General features: G+C 45.2%; 1 long non-coding RNA gene across 2 annotated transcripts in view; it reads right to left on the bottom strand.

The window, feature by feature from the left end:
• Positions 1-16,931, bottom strand: part of LOC309385674 — a 96,417-nt gene extending 79,486 nt beyond the window's left edge. For both annotated transcript variants that reach the window (XR_014174273.1, XR_014174274.1), the window contains exons 1-2: positions 16,800-16,931; positions 12,280-12,334 (exon numbers count right to left, since the gene is read on the bottom strand). This is a non-coding gene — a long non-coding RNA (uncharacterized lncRNA). The remainder of the gene's footprint in view (positions 1-12,279; positions 12,335-16,799) is intronic.
• Between the last annotated feature and the right edge of the window lie 289 nt (positions 16,932-17,220).

Here is a 17,220-nt window from a genome sequence, read left to right as displayed (position 1 = left end):
CTTCTGCTTTATACTATACATCTAAACAAAAAAAAAGTTGGTTGGTTGGTTAAGTCAGAATCATAAAACATGTGGTCCAATTCTGATTTGTTTAATAAGTTAAAACAATACACAGTTCCCCAAATTTCAACATAATGGGAATCTGTGGCCAGCAAGAGTCTGCCAATCTCTTCCTCTTTCACATCAAACAGTAAAGGGAAGTTTGAGTGAGTTAAAACTCGCAATACTAAGGAACTAAATGCTGAGTCATTCCAAAGAAAATGTCTCTTCTATTTGTATACAAATGCCATCTGTATTTTAGTATCATACTTTTTAATCCCTAAGAAACTTTAAATAAATAAATAGAATAGAATAGAATAACAGAGTTGGAAGAGACCTTGGAGGACTTCTAGTCCAACCCTCTGCTTACACCACTTCAGACAAATCGTTATCCAACATCATCTTAATAACATCCAGTGTTGGAGCATTCACAACTTTTGGAGGCAAGTTGTTCCACTGATCAATTGTTCTAACTGTCAGGAAATTTCTCCTCAGTTCTAAGTTGCTTCTCTCCTTGATTAGTTTCCACTGATTGCTTCTTGTTCTACCCTCAGGTGCTTTGGAGAAGAGCTTGACTCCCTCTTCTTTGTGGCAACCCTTGAGATACTAGAACATTGCTATCATGTCTCCCCTAGTGTTGTGGCCCAACAGCAGCCGGCTGAGCTGTTGGTGGAATCTGACAGCGATGAACACTATGGGACTGCCCTGGAGGCTGAGGAAGACTCTTGAGGGGTGTTCGGAATCAGAGCAGGGAGTAGAGAGGCCTGTTGGCCACCAGATGGCGTCTGAGTCAGGGAGCAGTGAGGAAGAACAGAGGGAGGCTGTCCCTGAGGTACGTGTGCGTAGGGCTGCGAGGAGGAGGGAGCAGCTTTGGAAAAAGGGTCACAGAAGGAAATAGGAACAGGTGGCTACTGATTGGCCCCTCCAGGAGAGTTTATAGGTGGGGCGATGGGAGGGGAATTTTGCAGGAAACAACAATTTACTGATCCAGCCGTAGAGAAAGATTAGGAGAATTTCGTGAGTTCATGGGGCTTCCCTTGGGACGCGTCCGGAGACTGCAGCTAGTTCAGAACGCAGCCGCGCGGGTTATTATGGGAAGTACACGTTACTCCCACGTAACACCTCTCCTGCGCGAGCTGCACTGGCTACCTGTGGCCTTTCGGGTGCGTTTCAAGGTATTGATCACCATCTTTAAAGCGCTCCATGGCAGTGGACCTAGTTACCTGCAGGATCGCATCCTACCACACACGTCCCTGCGACCTATCCGCTCACACAGAGAGGGGCTCCTCCTGGTGCCGTCTGCTAGTCAATGCCAGCGGGCGACACCTAGGAGTAGATCCTTCTCTGTGATGGGCCCAACCCTCTGGAATGACCTCCCCCCTGACATTCGAACTACCACCGACCTCCGTTCCTTCCGGCAAAAGTTAAAGACTCACCTATTTCAATCAGCTGGCCTGGCACTTTCTTAGTTCTACCTCCCGGGGATTTATTCATTTTAATTGGGTTTGGGGTTTTAAAAAGTTTTTAATACACTATATACTATATTTAATATTTATTATTCTATGTACAGTCTTGCAACCTCCTCCACCTACGTATTTAATTATTTAACTGTTTTGTATGTATTTTATAACGTATTTTAGTGACTGTACACCGCCCCGAGTCCCTTTCGGGAGAGGGGGCGGTCTATAAATATGAATAATAAATAAATAAATAAATAAATAAATAAGCCTTGTTTCATAGAGATAGCTTTCTGGGCTCCCAGCCAAGGGGTTGCTTATCTCCCTCTTTAGTTGTGGCAGACAGCCAAGTCTGCGTCCGTATATATTGTAGAGGCTTGGGGCAGAACACCTAGTATGTCTTTTCATTAAACTAGACACATCCAGTTCCTGCAACTGTTCTTCGTGTTTTAGCATCCATTTAAGAGCAGTATTTTAACTTGAAAAGTAGAGAAAGTTGCAAAACCTCTTTAAAAAACAATAAAGCTGATCTTCTTTGGAAGCTCAGAAAAAAGAAAAAGACTTAACCTACCACTACTGTACATCAACCAGTACCTCAGAAAAAGCTTTCCAATCTTACAAGCCCTAGTTAAAATGCTCTTATCTTTGAACATGGGGCTCATATTCTTAATACCTGAGCTGGTAAACTAGGGCATAGATTTTAATAACTGTAAAGTAGTTTTAGGCAGTGGCCTAGAGGTGAAGATGCTTACCTCCCACTTGGAAGGTTGAGAGTTCAATCCTAGGTCGCGGCGCAAAGAGAAAATATCGTCCCAACTCTGGCTTGAATAAAGGGATTTAAAGGATCATAAAAAGAGAAGGGGAGAGGGGAAATTAGATTTAGGGAGAGATAAATTTCTGTCACCCTTATTGCCTTTACTGAAAGGGCTTTTGAAACAAGACAAAAGTCTGTAATAACACCCACATCCACACATATATTATTTTACTAAAAAAGAAAGCAAAATGAAGTATGCACTTTAGCAGTGGTTCTTAGAGTTTTATCGAGTAGAACTTAGAAGAGACACTTTTAAAAAATTTGGCCTGTGTACCGTATGCCAGCTGGACTTTAGGCCAATCACTGTGACTCAGCCTTAGCCCAGGAAATTGAAAAAAACATTTCTCTACCAACACAGAACGGACCAGCATGGTAAATTACAGTTCATAAACTTCCATGAAGAGGTCTTCATCCTGCAGCCTAGTGGACTGATGTGGGTTGCTGATGATGTTCATTAATAGAACAGATTCTATTAAAAAGTAACACTTTTCAGTCTCTTTAGCCACATTTTCCCCTCATCTTAAAATAGTACAGTAATCTTAGCTGTCTCCACTAGATGGCACCAAGTGCTGAAGAGATTGAAAAACATTACAGAGTTAGGTGGCAAGAAAAAATAAACATCACACTCAAACAAAAAATCTGAAAGGGTAAAATATGGTATCCAATAATACCGGTAGTCATAGACTTACAAACAGTTCATTTAGTGACCAAATTTATAATGGCACTGAGAAAGTGACTTATGATCATTTTTCACACTTACAACCAATGCAGAGTTCCCACTGTCATGTGATCAAAATTCTGATGTTTGGCAACTGACTCATATTTATGATGGTTGCAGTATCCCGGGGTCACATGATCACCTTTCGTGACCTTCTGACAAACAAAGTCAATGGGGAGGCCAGATTGACTTAACAACCATGTTACTAGCTTAACATCTGCAGTGATTCCCGTAAGAAAAGTCATAAAATGGGGCAAAACTCAGTTAACAAATGTCTCACTTAGCAACAGAAAATTTGGGCTCAGTTGTGATCTTAAGTCAAGGACTATCTGTATACAACTACAAAAACATATAACAGGCTGCTCCTCTTATAACAACTAGACATTCTGCAAGTAACAAGAGAAGACATAATCCATTTTTTTTCTTGGAAAAAGGAACTAACATTCCTTAGGCTACAACAGTTTTGTTCAAATTTGATTATATTAAAGTTGCCAAGTTTGAAAAAGAACGTTGGTCTTACCTGAACGTTTTTTTCTGGAGAGTGGAGGGAGGGGTCACTGAAGGGTTATTACAGCCTGATTGGTCCATTTGACTGAGAGAAAACTTCTTAGCCTTCGGCTTCTCCCGTTGGCTCCCAGTTTCCGCGATGTCACGGTCAGCGTCTGCATGATGTAAGAAGACAAGGAAAAGCCGCCCAGGGCCACCCGATCCTACCCCTCCCGGACCCTGTCTAGCTAACTAGGGTGGGAAAGTGACCCCTCCCTCCACTCTCCAGAAAAAAACGTTCAGGTAAGACCAACGTTCTTTTTCCAGTAGAGTGGAGGGAGGGGTCACTGAAGGGACATACCCACGCTACGTCCCAGGGAGGGGAGACTGGGTCCCAGGGGGAGGATCGGCCGCCACCCGCTGGAGAACCCTCCGTCCAAAGGACGCCTCAGCCGAGGCATAAGTGTCCAGGCGGTAGTGTCTTATGAAGGGAGTAGGGGAGGCCCATGTGGCCGCGCGACAGATGTCCTCGAAGGGCGCCCTTGTGGCCCAGGCCGCTGAGGAGGCCGCACTATGAGTGGAGTGAGCTGTAATCCCCGAAGGGAGGGATTTTCCCGAGGCTCCATAAGCCTCAACAATGGCCAACCTGATCCACCTCCCAATAGTTGATGACGAGACCTTTTTACCTAGGGAACTCGGATGAAACGAGACAAACAGCGCCTCGGTCCTACGAATGCCCTCCGTCCGTTTTAGATAAATACGGAGGGCCCTGCGTACATCCAATCGATGCCACGCCTGTTCTCTCTCCCTTGTAGGATTGGGGCAAAAATTTGGTAGGACAATTTCCTGGGCCCTATGAAACAGAGTGTTAACCTTCGGGATGAACGAAGGATCCAAGCGCAGGACCACCCTGTCCTGGTGGATCATACAAAGGTCACTTCGTACAGAAAGGGCCCCCAATTCAGAAATACGCCTGGCCGATGTAATGGCCACTAAAAATACTACTTTCAGTGAGAGGAGACGCATGTGGACCGACCTGAGCGGCTCAAAGGGAGAACCCGTCAGTGCCTTCAGGACGAGGGTAAGATCCCAGGTAGGGAACCGATGAACGGGGGGCGGACGGATGTTGGCCGCCCCTTTAAGGAACCTCTTCACCAATGGAGAGCGAGAGAGGGTAGAGGAGCCCTCTCCTCCCAATATAGTGGATAGGGCCGCTACCTGTCGCCTGAGTGTATTATGAGACAACCCGTCCTCTAGTCCTTTTTGGAGAAACTCTAAAACGTCTGGAACCGTGGCCCTAGCTGGATCCACCCCCCTGGGGCTACACCACTTCGCAAAAGCCGACCAGGTGGCGTTATAGATTCTAATTGTGGACGGTCTCCTAGCTGCCTCCAAGGTAGCTATGACCCCTGATGACAACTTCCTCCCCTTCAGTAATCCCCTTTCAAGAGTCACGCGGTCAGATGCAGCCACTGCGGCTCTGGGTGAATTAAGACTCCCTGACACAGGACTACCTCTTCTGGCGGAATCCTCCAGGGGTCTGTGACCGAGAGCTGGACCAGGTCTGCGAACCATGGTCTCCTCGGCCAATATGGGGTTAACAGAATGACGTGAGCCCTCTCTGTGACTACCTTCCGAATGGTTCTGGGAATGAGGGGAAGGGGGGGGAGGCGTAGAGGAGACCCGGAGGCCACCGGGTTCTGAGAGCATCCGCTCCTTCTGCTGCTGGAGTCTTGAATCTGGTGAAAAATCTCGGCAGTTGTGCGTTGCCGGGGGAGGCAAACAGGTCTACAAGGGGGTTGCCGAATCTGAGGCAAATCTTCCGAAACAACTCTGGGTCCAGCTGCCACTCGCCGTTGTCCAGAGTCGCCCGGCTCAACCAGTCTGCCTGGTGGTTGGACTCCCCCGATATATGTTCCGCCGTAATTGAGGCCAAGTGTCTCTCCGCCCATAGGCCTAATGTCTGTGCCTCCCGCCACAGGGCTCGGGAGTGAGTCCCCCCTTGACGGTTGACATGAGCTTTCGTCGCTACATTGTCCGTAAGCAGGAGGACGTGTCGCCCCTGCAGCTGGCGGTGGAAAGTCCGGAGGGCCAGTCTCGCGGCCTTGAGTTCGAGCCAATTTATATTGTGTCTGAGGTCCGAGGCAGTCCAACGTCCCTGGGCCATGTCGGACCCCATCACGGCCCCCCAGCCGTAAAGGCTCGCGTCCGTCGTGACTTGTACTCTCTCTGGCTCCCAAATTGAGGCCCCCTGTCGCAATGCCAGGGACATCCACCACTTGAGCGAGCATCTCACTTCTGGCATTAAGCGAAGCGGTCGCAGAGAGTTGCTCAACATTCTCCTTTGGGCTGGTATCAAGGCCCACTGGAGGGGACGCAGATGTAGACGGGCCCAGGGAACTATCCCTATACAGGATACCATCTTCCCCAGGAGTCGGGATAAGGTCAGGGTGGAAACGGACCTTTTTGTCCTGATGGACGTGATCAATTGTCTCAGACTGGTCAGACGGTCTGGGGATAGGCGAACCCTCCCTGACTCGGAATCTATTACTGTCCCTAGATGCAGAATCTGTCTGGATGGGGATAGATGACTCTTGGGAAAGTTTACTGAGAAGCCTAGTGTCTGGAGCCATTGGATGGTCAGCTGGAGATCTGCTCTGGCTCTGGAGAGGGACCCTGCCTGCACTAGGACGTCGTCCAGGTAGCACTGGAGCCTCACCGGAATGGATCTCAGGTATGCAGCCAGGGCCGCCAGGACCTTGGTGAACGTCTGAGGGGCCGAGGCCAGGCCAAATGGAAGGGCCCGGTACTGGTAATGCTGGCCTTTGTGGGAGAACCGCAGGAATTGGGGGTGAGCCCGGAATATGGGGATATGAAGATAGGCCTCCGTCAAATCTACCGAGGCCATGAAATCCCCCTTTCGAATGCCCTGCAGGATTGACTTTAGGGAGGCCATCTTGAAGCGCCTGTAAACTAGATACTGATTCAGGCACTTCAGGTCGAGGATCGCCCTCCAACCCCCCGAGGCCTTCGGGACTACAAAGAGATTGGAATAGTAGCCCCGCCCCCTCTCCGGCTCCGGAACGACCTCCACCGCTCTGATTTCCAGAAGGTGTGAGACGGCGAGGTCCATGAGACGACAGCGTTCCGGATCCCGGGATGGGGAAAACACTCTGAAGCGTCTCGGAGGGTAGGAGAGGAACTCTAGTCTTAGGCCGTGGCGAATGGTCGCTCGGACCCACCCGTCTGATGTGATCTGGTCCCACTTGTCCGCGTACAGTGTCAGACGGCCGCCTATGGGATGACTCGGGTTCGAGTCATTTCCCTCTGCGGAAGGGGCGGCCGCCCCCCCCCCCCCGCGAAAGGGCCGTTTGGATTGGGACTGGTACCTGGAGCGTTCCTGAAACCCCTGTCTGTTGTACTGCCTATCCTGCCTGTACTGCTGGAAACGGGGCTCCTGGTCCCTGTCATAAGTCCTGAAGGAAGGCCTGCGATACGGGTGACTACGAGTTTCGGCCTTCTTGGTGGAGGTGGGCATCACCTTTTTCTTGTCTTTATTCTCCACCAAGATCGGGTCTAGAGCAGACCCAAACAGATTGGGACCCGCAAAAGGGGCAGCTATTAAGTCCCATTTGGCTTTATTATCGATCTGCCAATTTCTAAGCCAAAGGAGCCGGCGTGCGGCCACAGAGGTAGCTAAGGCGCTGGAGCCAAATCGCATAGCATCCAGGGTAGCGTCGGCCGAATACTGGCAGGCCGCCATAATCTTAGTTAAATCCTGATGGATGCGATCATCCTGGATCGGGATACGATCCTGGAGTTGGCGGAGCCACATAACGGTCGTGCGATTAAAATACGAGGCGGCGGCCGCCGCCCGCATTGCCCATGCGGAAGCCTTGTAATTTTTCCGCAAGGTGAGCTCCGCCCTTTTATCTTCCGGCTTAAGCTTATCTGCCGCATCCCCCGAGACCACCGGGGAAGATGAGACCAGGGCAGCTATCGGTTGATCTATGGCCGGTAGTTGGATGGCCTGGAGGAAGGCCTTTTCCATGTTATAAGCCTGCCTGTCATTGCTGCCAGGGGGAGAAAAATTTGAAGGCCTCGCCCACTGACTGGTGGCTACCTCTAAGAACAGTGGAGGGGCAGGGATCTCCTCTTTATTGGTGGCCGTGTTTGAAAACATCACCATATCCGGATCCCTGGGCGGGGGCACTGTGGGGTCCCCCGTGCCCACCTTGGTAGTCCTCCTAGCCTTTTTCAGTAGGGGCTTAAACATGGCCTGGATGAATAGGTTGGAAGAGGTGGGCTGATCAGTGGCCGCATCCTCTTCCTCAGAGAAACCCCAGTCGTCTTGGCGACGGGCCTCCTCCCTAGAGGAGACCTCGCTCATGAGAGAAGGTGAGGAGGCCCTCGACCTGGCCCTGCTGAACGGGGTAATTCTACCATGTCGGGAGGGCCTATCTCTTTGAGCTATTCCCCTGGAAATAGCTGCAGAAATTAAGCGTTTTAGGTTCTCAGGGAGGTGCTCCAGATCTTCCTCGTCATACTCAGAGTCATAATCACGAGAGATCGAGTCTCTGTGGGGCCTCCTACCCCTGGAAGAACCAGCAGAGGGGCCCTCTAATGGGTCATTCCTGTCCAGTTCCCTAGTCCCAGGGGAAGTTGGTGGAGGAGGTGAAGGCCCTCGCCCCTCGCTCCTAACCGATCTAGAGGAGGAGGAAGAGGGAGAGGAAGGGCTGAACCCCCTGTTGACAGAAGGGGAGTGACCAGAGGCCTCAGGTCTGGGAGATCTAGATCTAGGCCTGGGATCCCTTGCCTTTTTCTTCTCTGCCCTCTCAATGGCTTTTTCAATAGCTCTGGAACGCCTAAGTTCGTCCCTTTGCAGAGCTCTAGAGGGCCGATCCTCTGCAGAAGGCCTAGGAACTCGAGGCCTGGCTGGGGCCGTGGGGCCTGACTTGTCTTCCTGGGCCTGGGTAGCCGCAGTTTGAGCGGCCTCGGATCGCGCTGCCATCGCCCCACTCACGTGCTCAGATGAAAGTGTCTTGGGCCGTTGCAGCTTGTAAGCCCCTAGCTGGTGGGAAGCGCTCAGTTTGGGCCTTGGATGCCGGTGGCTGCTTGGTCAGGCCCGGAGAATTGGCTCTACACATGTTCAAAATGGCCGCCGGCTAGAACTTTAGTCTTTCTCTTCAGGCGGCCGCTAAAATGGCGCGCGTGCCACCGCTTGACTCCCCAGCCTGTTCTGTGGCTTGCCGACCCGATAGAGTAGATCGCGGCTCGTGGGCGATCCTCCGCCGGTCTTCACGCCCGGCAAGAGCCGCTGGCGTTCTGGTTTAGCTTTTGCACCGCCGCCGAGGGCACCGCCGACCCTGGAGGGCGGCGCGGCCGATTTAAATAGCTGCCGGTCTTCACGCGCGGCAAAAAAGGCCGCCGGCGCTGCGGCTAAGTCGAAACGGGTCGTCGGGGGAGAATTTATGAGCTGTGAGCCCCCCGGCACGCCCGAGTCACCAGGAATCAGCCGGGGAAATAAAATGCCTGCAGGGAGGGGAAGGGATGGGAAGGAGATCGCTCCGCGCTGCTCTCCCTGCCTATTTAGGACAGCAGTAGCTCGTCCTATTGGGCACAGCTCCAATCCAATTCTATTAATTTTGTTAATTTAGATTATCCAATTGACCAAATAAATCTCAATTTTTGTACTCACAATCACACAGGGAACCAAAAATAAGTCTTTGGACCTTCTTGACTGAGAGGAAACTGGGAGCCAACCGGAGAAGCCGAAGGCTAAGAAGTTTTCTCTCAGTCAAATGGACCAATCAGGCTGTAATAACCCTTCAGTGACCCCTCCCTCCACTCTACTGGAAAAACACTGGACTAGAACATTAAAATGATGTAACAAAAACATTTCTCATATTTTGAAAGTGTTAAAAACATCTGAATTATTATTATTATTTTTATTTATGACATTTATAAACCGCTCCCTCTCCCCGAAGGGAATCTACAAGCAGATTATAATTTTAAAAATAACGTCTTATATTCGCCTACACAAAGTTTTGGTTACAGAAATATAATCAGTTGGGCAATTTATATCGATAAGTACATATGATAAAGTTATTCTTTAGTGACAGAACTACTGGTAGATCTCTCAAGTAGATAGTAAGAACTAATGAGTGGCTACAAATATCATAATGATTCATCTTGATTCATCTTTTTAAAATTACTCTAAAGCACCATCACTAATTCATAGGAAGGCATTAAACCTACACCCTAGTTTACAAATGACCAAATTAGGAACGAGCATGGAATTAACCTGATATATTAACTGCTATAATACAATGCAATCATTTATATAAATCCAAGGTTTCGTTTTTGTTTGGTATTTTCATGATGAAAGAATGTATGCCTATGGTGAATTTTTTTTTAGCAAGGATTAAAAAGATATAATACTCTTTTCTTTTACTTGAATTTCATAGTCAACAATCATTAGATATTTCAAAATATTCTTTTAAAAAGCTGTGTTCAACCATAATAAAATGGGATTCTTGACTTATCCTTGCTTATTATCAAGCAGAATGTGACAGGAAGCAACATTTTCAGGCTTATTGTTTCTAAAACTCCTGTTACAGGCTGATCCTGATTTGTTCAAGGACAAAATACCAAAACTTTATGAAAGGCACCACAATCTGATTAGTTTTATCTGCCTGCATAAAATAGGGATCAAACTGGTTGCTTCTAATTCACAATTAACCAGAATCCTGGCTTATCACTGTTAAATATAGTTGCTATGTAGAGTAAACACAGCACAGGATTTCTTATCTCAGGAAATTGTGCAAATGACTTAGCAAATTGGCTTTATTTGATGAGATTTTGCTGCTTTACTATGAGCATTCCACAATATTAAAATTAACTGGATTTTTCTCCCTCAGGAAAAAGATCAGTAGGACATTTCAGGGCCTGAAAAAATTTCAGATGACTATAAAATAATTTAGGCAAGATTTTTCCATGTTGGATGGTTTTACCATGGAAAAAGATTATATTAAGATTTTATTTACCAGATGAAAGGCAACCTGATGTTCATTCAAAGCATATGCAAAATTCCTCCCAAAGGTAAATCCATGTGGAAAAGTAAAATAAGACAGGATCCAGTGACATCCTAAAATAGCCTCACCCAATATTATGCCCCAGAGCCTGAACCTATTATAGGATCCCACACTTATGAAATGTAGTAGCTTCTGGAAGGCTGCCATAAGGAAAATCCATTCCCTCCCCAACATATAGTATGTATAGAGAAACCTCCCACACAAAAACACAGTTCAGGCATATGTTCCTGAATACATCACAAAGAAATAAAGTATGTCTTTTGGGCTTCTTTTGCTGAGAGATAAAGGAGCTAGTTAAAGTGAAGAATCTCTTACTTGCTGATACAACAAAAAAGGAAATTCTTCTGTTTATTGTTTGTCCTGGATAATGTGATTCATAATTCTGCTCCAGCCCACCCAACATTGGTTTGCTCTCATAGCTAAAGAGAAGATACCGACCCACAAATTTTTAAAATTGGGGGAGGGGGGGTGTCTTCCTCCAAAACATATAGCACTGTAACTCACTTTTTTAATTCATTCAACTATTGTTATCCTCATCATCTTCAGTCATGAGCTGAAGGAAGAAGACATGGAGGACAACAAGTCTTGTGCTTCTGGTGAAAACTGGGAGACCTATAAGAAGTAGCTTAGATTTGGATTCTTTGAATAAGCAGTCTAAATTAATCAGATGTATTTTGGTGAAAACTGGGAGACATATAAGTAGTAGCTTTGATTTGGATTCTTTGAATAAGCAGTCTAAATTAATCAGATGTGTTTAATTAACAAGCAAATCCTGATATTGATATTAAACATACTGATGCTTAATACCTGGTGGGCTACGCACTGTTGAAATAAACATACATAGGTCAGATTCTGTTTGTGTTTGAGATGAGCAAGTACAACTGGTGGCACAGCTGAAAGTAAAATACATCTGGGAGATTCTACAGGAACAATACAGGTTACAGCAGTGTTTCTCAACCCTGGCACAATAAAAAAAATATCATAGCCATACTTCTGTGTAAAATCATCCACTAAAATATGTCACCATGCCCGTATTATTTAGAAATAATTTTCTGTTTATAAAACTAGCAACAGATTCAGCACAAGTCTATATACAGGGGTGGACAACAGGTTTTCAGCAGGGGTCACACTTTGGTTTGCCAGCCAACAGCCAGAGAGAGTCTGGTTGTTGTGTCACGATTATCACAGGCATAGCCAGAAAAATAAAAGGGCATTCTTGGTGATTATGAGATTTTAGGCTGCAAAATTTATGCAGGCTCCTTTTGATCCTTAAAAGAAGGGGCCCCAACTTGTGGGCCGTGAGAGGTTTGCAACCAGGCCACAGAAATGGCCAGCAAGCAAGTACACGCACATTCTCACTTCCACAAGCAATGGGTAAGTGCATGCATGCACTTCATTTATGTGAGTAGCAGGCACGTGTACATGCTGCTTGCACAAATAAAGCAAGTGGCGCAAGGAACCATCCCCTTTCCTCCCCACCAGTCCGCAAAGCTGGAAACATTGGGGAACTCTGCCTTAAAAATATATTAAAAACATTTTTTAAGGTTTTGGAATTCTTTTATTTAAGAGATGGAATTTTCACTCTTGAAAGCTTATGGCACTAATTTTGCCCCTTAAATTCCCCTCAATTAACATAAACAGTGCCCCCAAACTGGGGGGAAATGACCTTACCCTATCCAGTTGTACTTTCAGGAACTGCATGAAGACTGAAGGTTGTCCATAAGCTCTAGAAAATTAAAAAGACATTAAAAAATCTCATATTTATCATCAAATTGCTTATCTTGATAATTAAAGTACTGTATACATGCACATCATATTTTGGTGATCCTTAGGTAATGGCCTTGAATGAACAGATTCCTTCTTATTCTAGCTGTTATCTCTTCTCTTGATAATCTAATAGAGACTGTACCATTAGAAAAGCTACCGTATATTTCAGAGTATAAGACACACTTTTTCCCCCATAAAAAGAGGGTGAAAATCTGGGTGTGTCTTATACACTGAATACAGCGCTTTTTGGCCTTTTGAAACCCCGCCCCGTACATCCCATTTTTCGCAAAAATGGACGTGCAGAGGGTTTGGGAAGCCTGCAAAGTACTCCTGGGGGCTGGGGAGGACAAAAAGGAGCAAAAAACAGGCCATTTCTTTGCTCATTTTCCCCTTCCCTCCAGCCCCCAGCAGCACTCTACAAGCCTCCCAAAGCCTATGCATGCCCTGTTTTGTTTTGTTTTTTGGAAAAAACGCGGCGTGCAAAGGGTTTGGGAGGCCTGCAGGGTACAAAAACTTTTTAAAAAAATTTACCTCTTCAAAATCTTGGTGCATCTCATACCCCGGTGTGTCTTATTGTCTGAAAAATACGGTAATCTTAAACAATAACCTCATTGACACAAAAACAACTAGGATTTAGAAGTGGGAATGTATTATACCAGAATAGTGGGAAGAAAAGATCCTGGTAAAGTTGCTGAATGGATTCAGGCAAATATTTCCATCACTAAGAAAAGAAACTTACACCAGCAAAAGCTTCTCAAAGGACTGCAGCAGTGAGTCGGATAAAAAGAGAAATAGTGCATGATGAAATTGTCAATTATGAACATTGTTAGTACTTTTCCCAGCACACCTTGACTGGCCCCAGATAGCAGTTCATAATCCTAATTTCTTTGCCTTTAAAAACGTTGTATACTGATTTCTGCAGTATGTACTGAAACCCGGTAAAAAAGTCCAGTCACTTCTGATCAGTTGAGAAAATTCTTGCAATGATAGATGTAAAAGGTGGTTTTCAAAAAGAATTGCATTACTTAGTGTTGCCTGAGCCTTGATAATCACTCCTCCTTGCTAATAAGGACTTGAACTATAAAAATATGGTTGACCACTAGAGGACAGTAAAGAGATAAAGAAAACTTTGCTTGCTGCCATCTGGTGACTACTGAGATATCTGCTGCCCAGATCTAAGAGCCCTAATTTAAGCACAGACTGAAAAGAGGAAGATAGCTAGAGGAAACAGAGGTTTTGAGCTAAATAGGGGAGTGTTCAAATTTTACTTTTACCTTATAAGGACACCAATTCCCTTCTTTGAGTAGGTGAGCTTTGGAAGATGTAATCAATGCCTCACTCGAGGCACTGATGTAGGCCTAGGGGTCACAAGTAGGTCAAGCCTTCAGCAACCTCCCTCTCTACTCAGAGATTTCTAGGATCTAAATTAGCTTTCCTTAAGCTTTTATCTTCCAGAAGTCTTGGATTACAACTCCCATCATTCCCAACCCTCATGGCTGGAAACTGGTATCGGTTTCAAAGCATATTTACAGGTCAACAAGTACATTCATGTTCTCGGTTTCTAATCCTGACATAAATAGCAGATAATTCATGATATGATGAAGAAGGAAGATTATATTAAGATTGCTACATTCAATATTGTGTCTCATATGCCTTATCCTACTTGCTCAGGTTTCACAACCTGTGGAGCAGCATGAAGAAATGGGGCATCCCTGCAGTAATTTTGGTTTCCAGTTTCAACTTTCCATTCCAAGGAGAAAACAAAAATTAATACCATTATCACTTAGTAATATTACATCGTTCAGAATGGCTGCAACTACCCTTATTAGGACTGTAAATCAGCATCAACTGACTTTAACCAACTGATAAAAGGAAAAAAAAAAACCAGCCCACAGTATTGTATGTAAATGTGTAAGATGGTAAATCAAATAGTGACACCAACTAATCATGGAAAAGATCAAGTAAACTACTACTATTATATCTCACCTAAAAAAATGATATTTGCATAGAAATGGAACTAGCCCTAAAAGCTGAGGCGCAATGCTCTTGCGCCACATCATGTGCAGCATCTTCCTTTCAGATGCTAAGCATGAGTGACGGCATGGACTAGTATAAGAATTACTGGGGATTCCCTGAAGAAGTCTTATGTCTAGCTAACATAGTAAGATAACATGCATTTGTCTAAGACACAACTTGCTGTCTCTCTTCACACAAGTGCTTAACCTGTTAAATTAGCCAGGGATGCTATATTTGTGCAAGTAAAGTTAGTTCAGGAGCCTACAACTAAAATACTTTTTTTCTTTTTGGAACAGACATTGGAAATCTATGACATAAGTAGTCCTTGCCTTACAGCCATTTGTAAAGATTACAACAGCGCTGGGAGAACTGACTTATGACCAGTCCTCATATTTATGACTTCTGCATCATCCCTGCAGTCGTGTGATCAATAATCTGGAAGCTTGGCAACCAGTTCACACTTGAAGACAATTGCAGCAGCCTAGTCCCTTGATCACTATTTGTGACCTTTCCAGCTAGCTTCCAACAAGCAACGTGAGTGGGGAAGCCAGTGGGAGGTTGCAAGTGGCAGTCACATGATAGCTTGCATAACAACCAGGTGATTCACTTAACCACAGCAAAAAAGTCATAAATTAGGGTGTGATTATGTGAGCCTCATTTAAAAACTGCACTACTTGATGAATTTTCTGGTTATTATTGTGGTTGTAAGTTGAGGACTACCTGTAATCAGATACTGTTGATCGAATCCTCGTGTGGCCGTAAAAATTTGGACGTGGCCGTAAAAATTTGGACCTGGCAATATTCAGTTATAGGAACTGATCAAGAATATATTCAATAAGAGTGCTGCAATAAAAAGTATATACATTGATATTATGCATTTGATTTAAGGTGGATTGATTTTCTAATTTGTATAGTACAGCAAAGGATAATTTCCTTTTTCACTCTGAAGCTCCATTTGAAGCTGCATATGATTAAAGCACCAATAGTGTGATTTGCTCTTCTGCTAGCAGTAAGGGATCTAGAATCTAAGAAATCTAAAATCTTATTCTTCCTTGAAAATGAAGTTGTGGCTTTCCTTCAGATTCATTCAAGGGTGGTTTGCGGAATTTACCAGTTTTTTTTTTTACTACTTCTGTGAATTAGAACCGGTGAAAAAAAACCATCAATTCTGAGCACAGAATTTATTCTGAGTAAATAAACTGAACAATTCTTCCACAGACCTACTTAACATCTCTCCCCCCCAGTACATCTTTATTTTAATTCTTCATTTTGATTCAATTTAATGTTTCCAATGCAATTTAGGCAGGGACAGGTTGTTGCTATTAAGAAGCAGTGGAAAGATAAAAATCCGATTTGGTAAACACAATGAAAACTCTAAGATTTCATTTGTTCGTTCTTGGATTTTCTGAAGTCTTAAAAATCAGAACATTGCAAAACAGTTTGCTTGTAATTGAGCCTTTACCAATAGCTTCACAAGCTAACTGAAAAGTATATTCCACTCTGTTTTGTGGAACTGACTACTCAGTTATCTGTAAAAGTTGATTTCTAGTTGACTTACAGAATAATACCCAGCAGGATGGGGTTAGGCTGATAAAAGGAAGTTGAATTCTCAGAGGCGAAATCAATTTAGGGTAGGAAGCTCAGCTTTGTCCCAATAGGGTATTACTACTTTCTCTCTCCTTCCACAGGTTCAGAATGTCATTTCAGAATCCCACAAACTTCTGATTAATACCAACCCCACTCCAGTGAAAAACACAACTGTAGTATGATTAAAAACATTATTTCTCTATATAACTAGAGGCATCCCAAAATGCTAAATTACAACCTGCCATAAAGTTACCAACCCAGAGTTAATGTACCGCATCTTTCATTCTTAGCTAGGTCATCCATACACTACGGGGAGATTCCCAAACTTGGCAACTTTAAGACTTGTGGGCTTCAACTCCCAGAATTCTGAATTCTGGGAATTGAAGTCCACAAGTCTTAAAGTTGCCAAGTTTGGGAACCTCTGCACTATGGAGACAAAATGGGCATCACCAGAGTCTGATCTTCCAAACCTTTACAAGTGCATACAGTATTTGCAGTCCGGTGGTTGGGGCTGAAGGTTAGAGGATGCTTCCACTCTGCATCCCGTTGCCCCTGCATTAAGCAGAGGAGATCAGCTAGGCTTTTCACATACACTTCCAGTTGATCCAAAGGTGCTTTTTCATGAGCCAACTGGATTTTATACGCACTTCCAGTTGATATTTACACTAATGTTATCCACTGGGGTTCTTCAACGCGAAGGCCCCGTTCAATATTATTAAGCAAAGCATCAGCCGGCACAGTGTAGAGACCAGACGTGATCAGCTCGTGACTAAGGAGGCAGCCCCCAAAATCGATTTTAAAGTAAAGGAACCCGGTCTTACCCAATGCCGCTTTCTCCTTAAGGGATTTTGATCCCCAAATCCTCCGCACGTTTTGGCTGTCGACCGGATTTCATCTTCAGCGTAGCTCGGATAACCAAAAGCGGGCGAGAGAGGAGCCAAAGGGGCGCCTACTTCCACGTGTGCGGAGAAAAGCGCAATCGCCGCGTTTGTAACGGGCGCCAGAAATGAAACTCAGCCTTCCCTGCCCCAATCATTGGTCCGGGCCACGTTACCGGCTGCTTTCAAATCTGACGACAGCTACTTCTTCATTTGTTAAACGAAACAGGAAGCTTTTCTCTGGGGGCTGCGCGCAGCTCTTGTCGCTGGTCCCGTGTATGGAAAACGGATTAAGCAGAGTAAAGATTGCTGTGCGTTTGTTTCCCCGCCGTTGAATTTTGGAAGCGTTTCTCCTTTGCAAGCA

The sequence above is a fragment of the Natrix helvetica genome (assembly GCF_964273705.1).
Source record: "Natrix helvetica genome assembly, chromosome: 2".
NCBI classification, from domain to species: Eukaryota; Metazoa; Chordata; class Lepidosauria; order Squamata; family Natricidae; genus Natrix; species Natrix helvetica.
The sequence above is the reverse complement of the archived record's forward strand: the minus strand, read 5'-3'. Positions and strand labels throughout refer to the sequence as shown.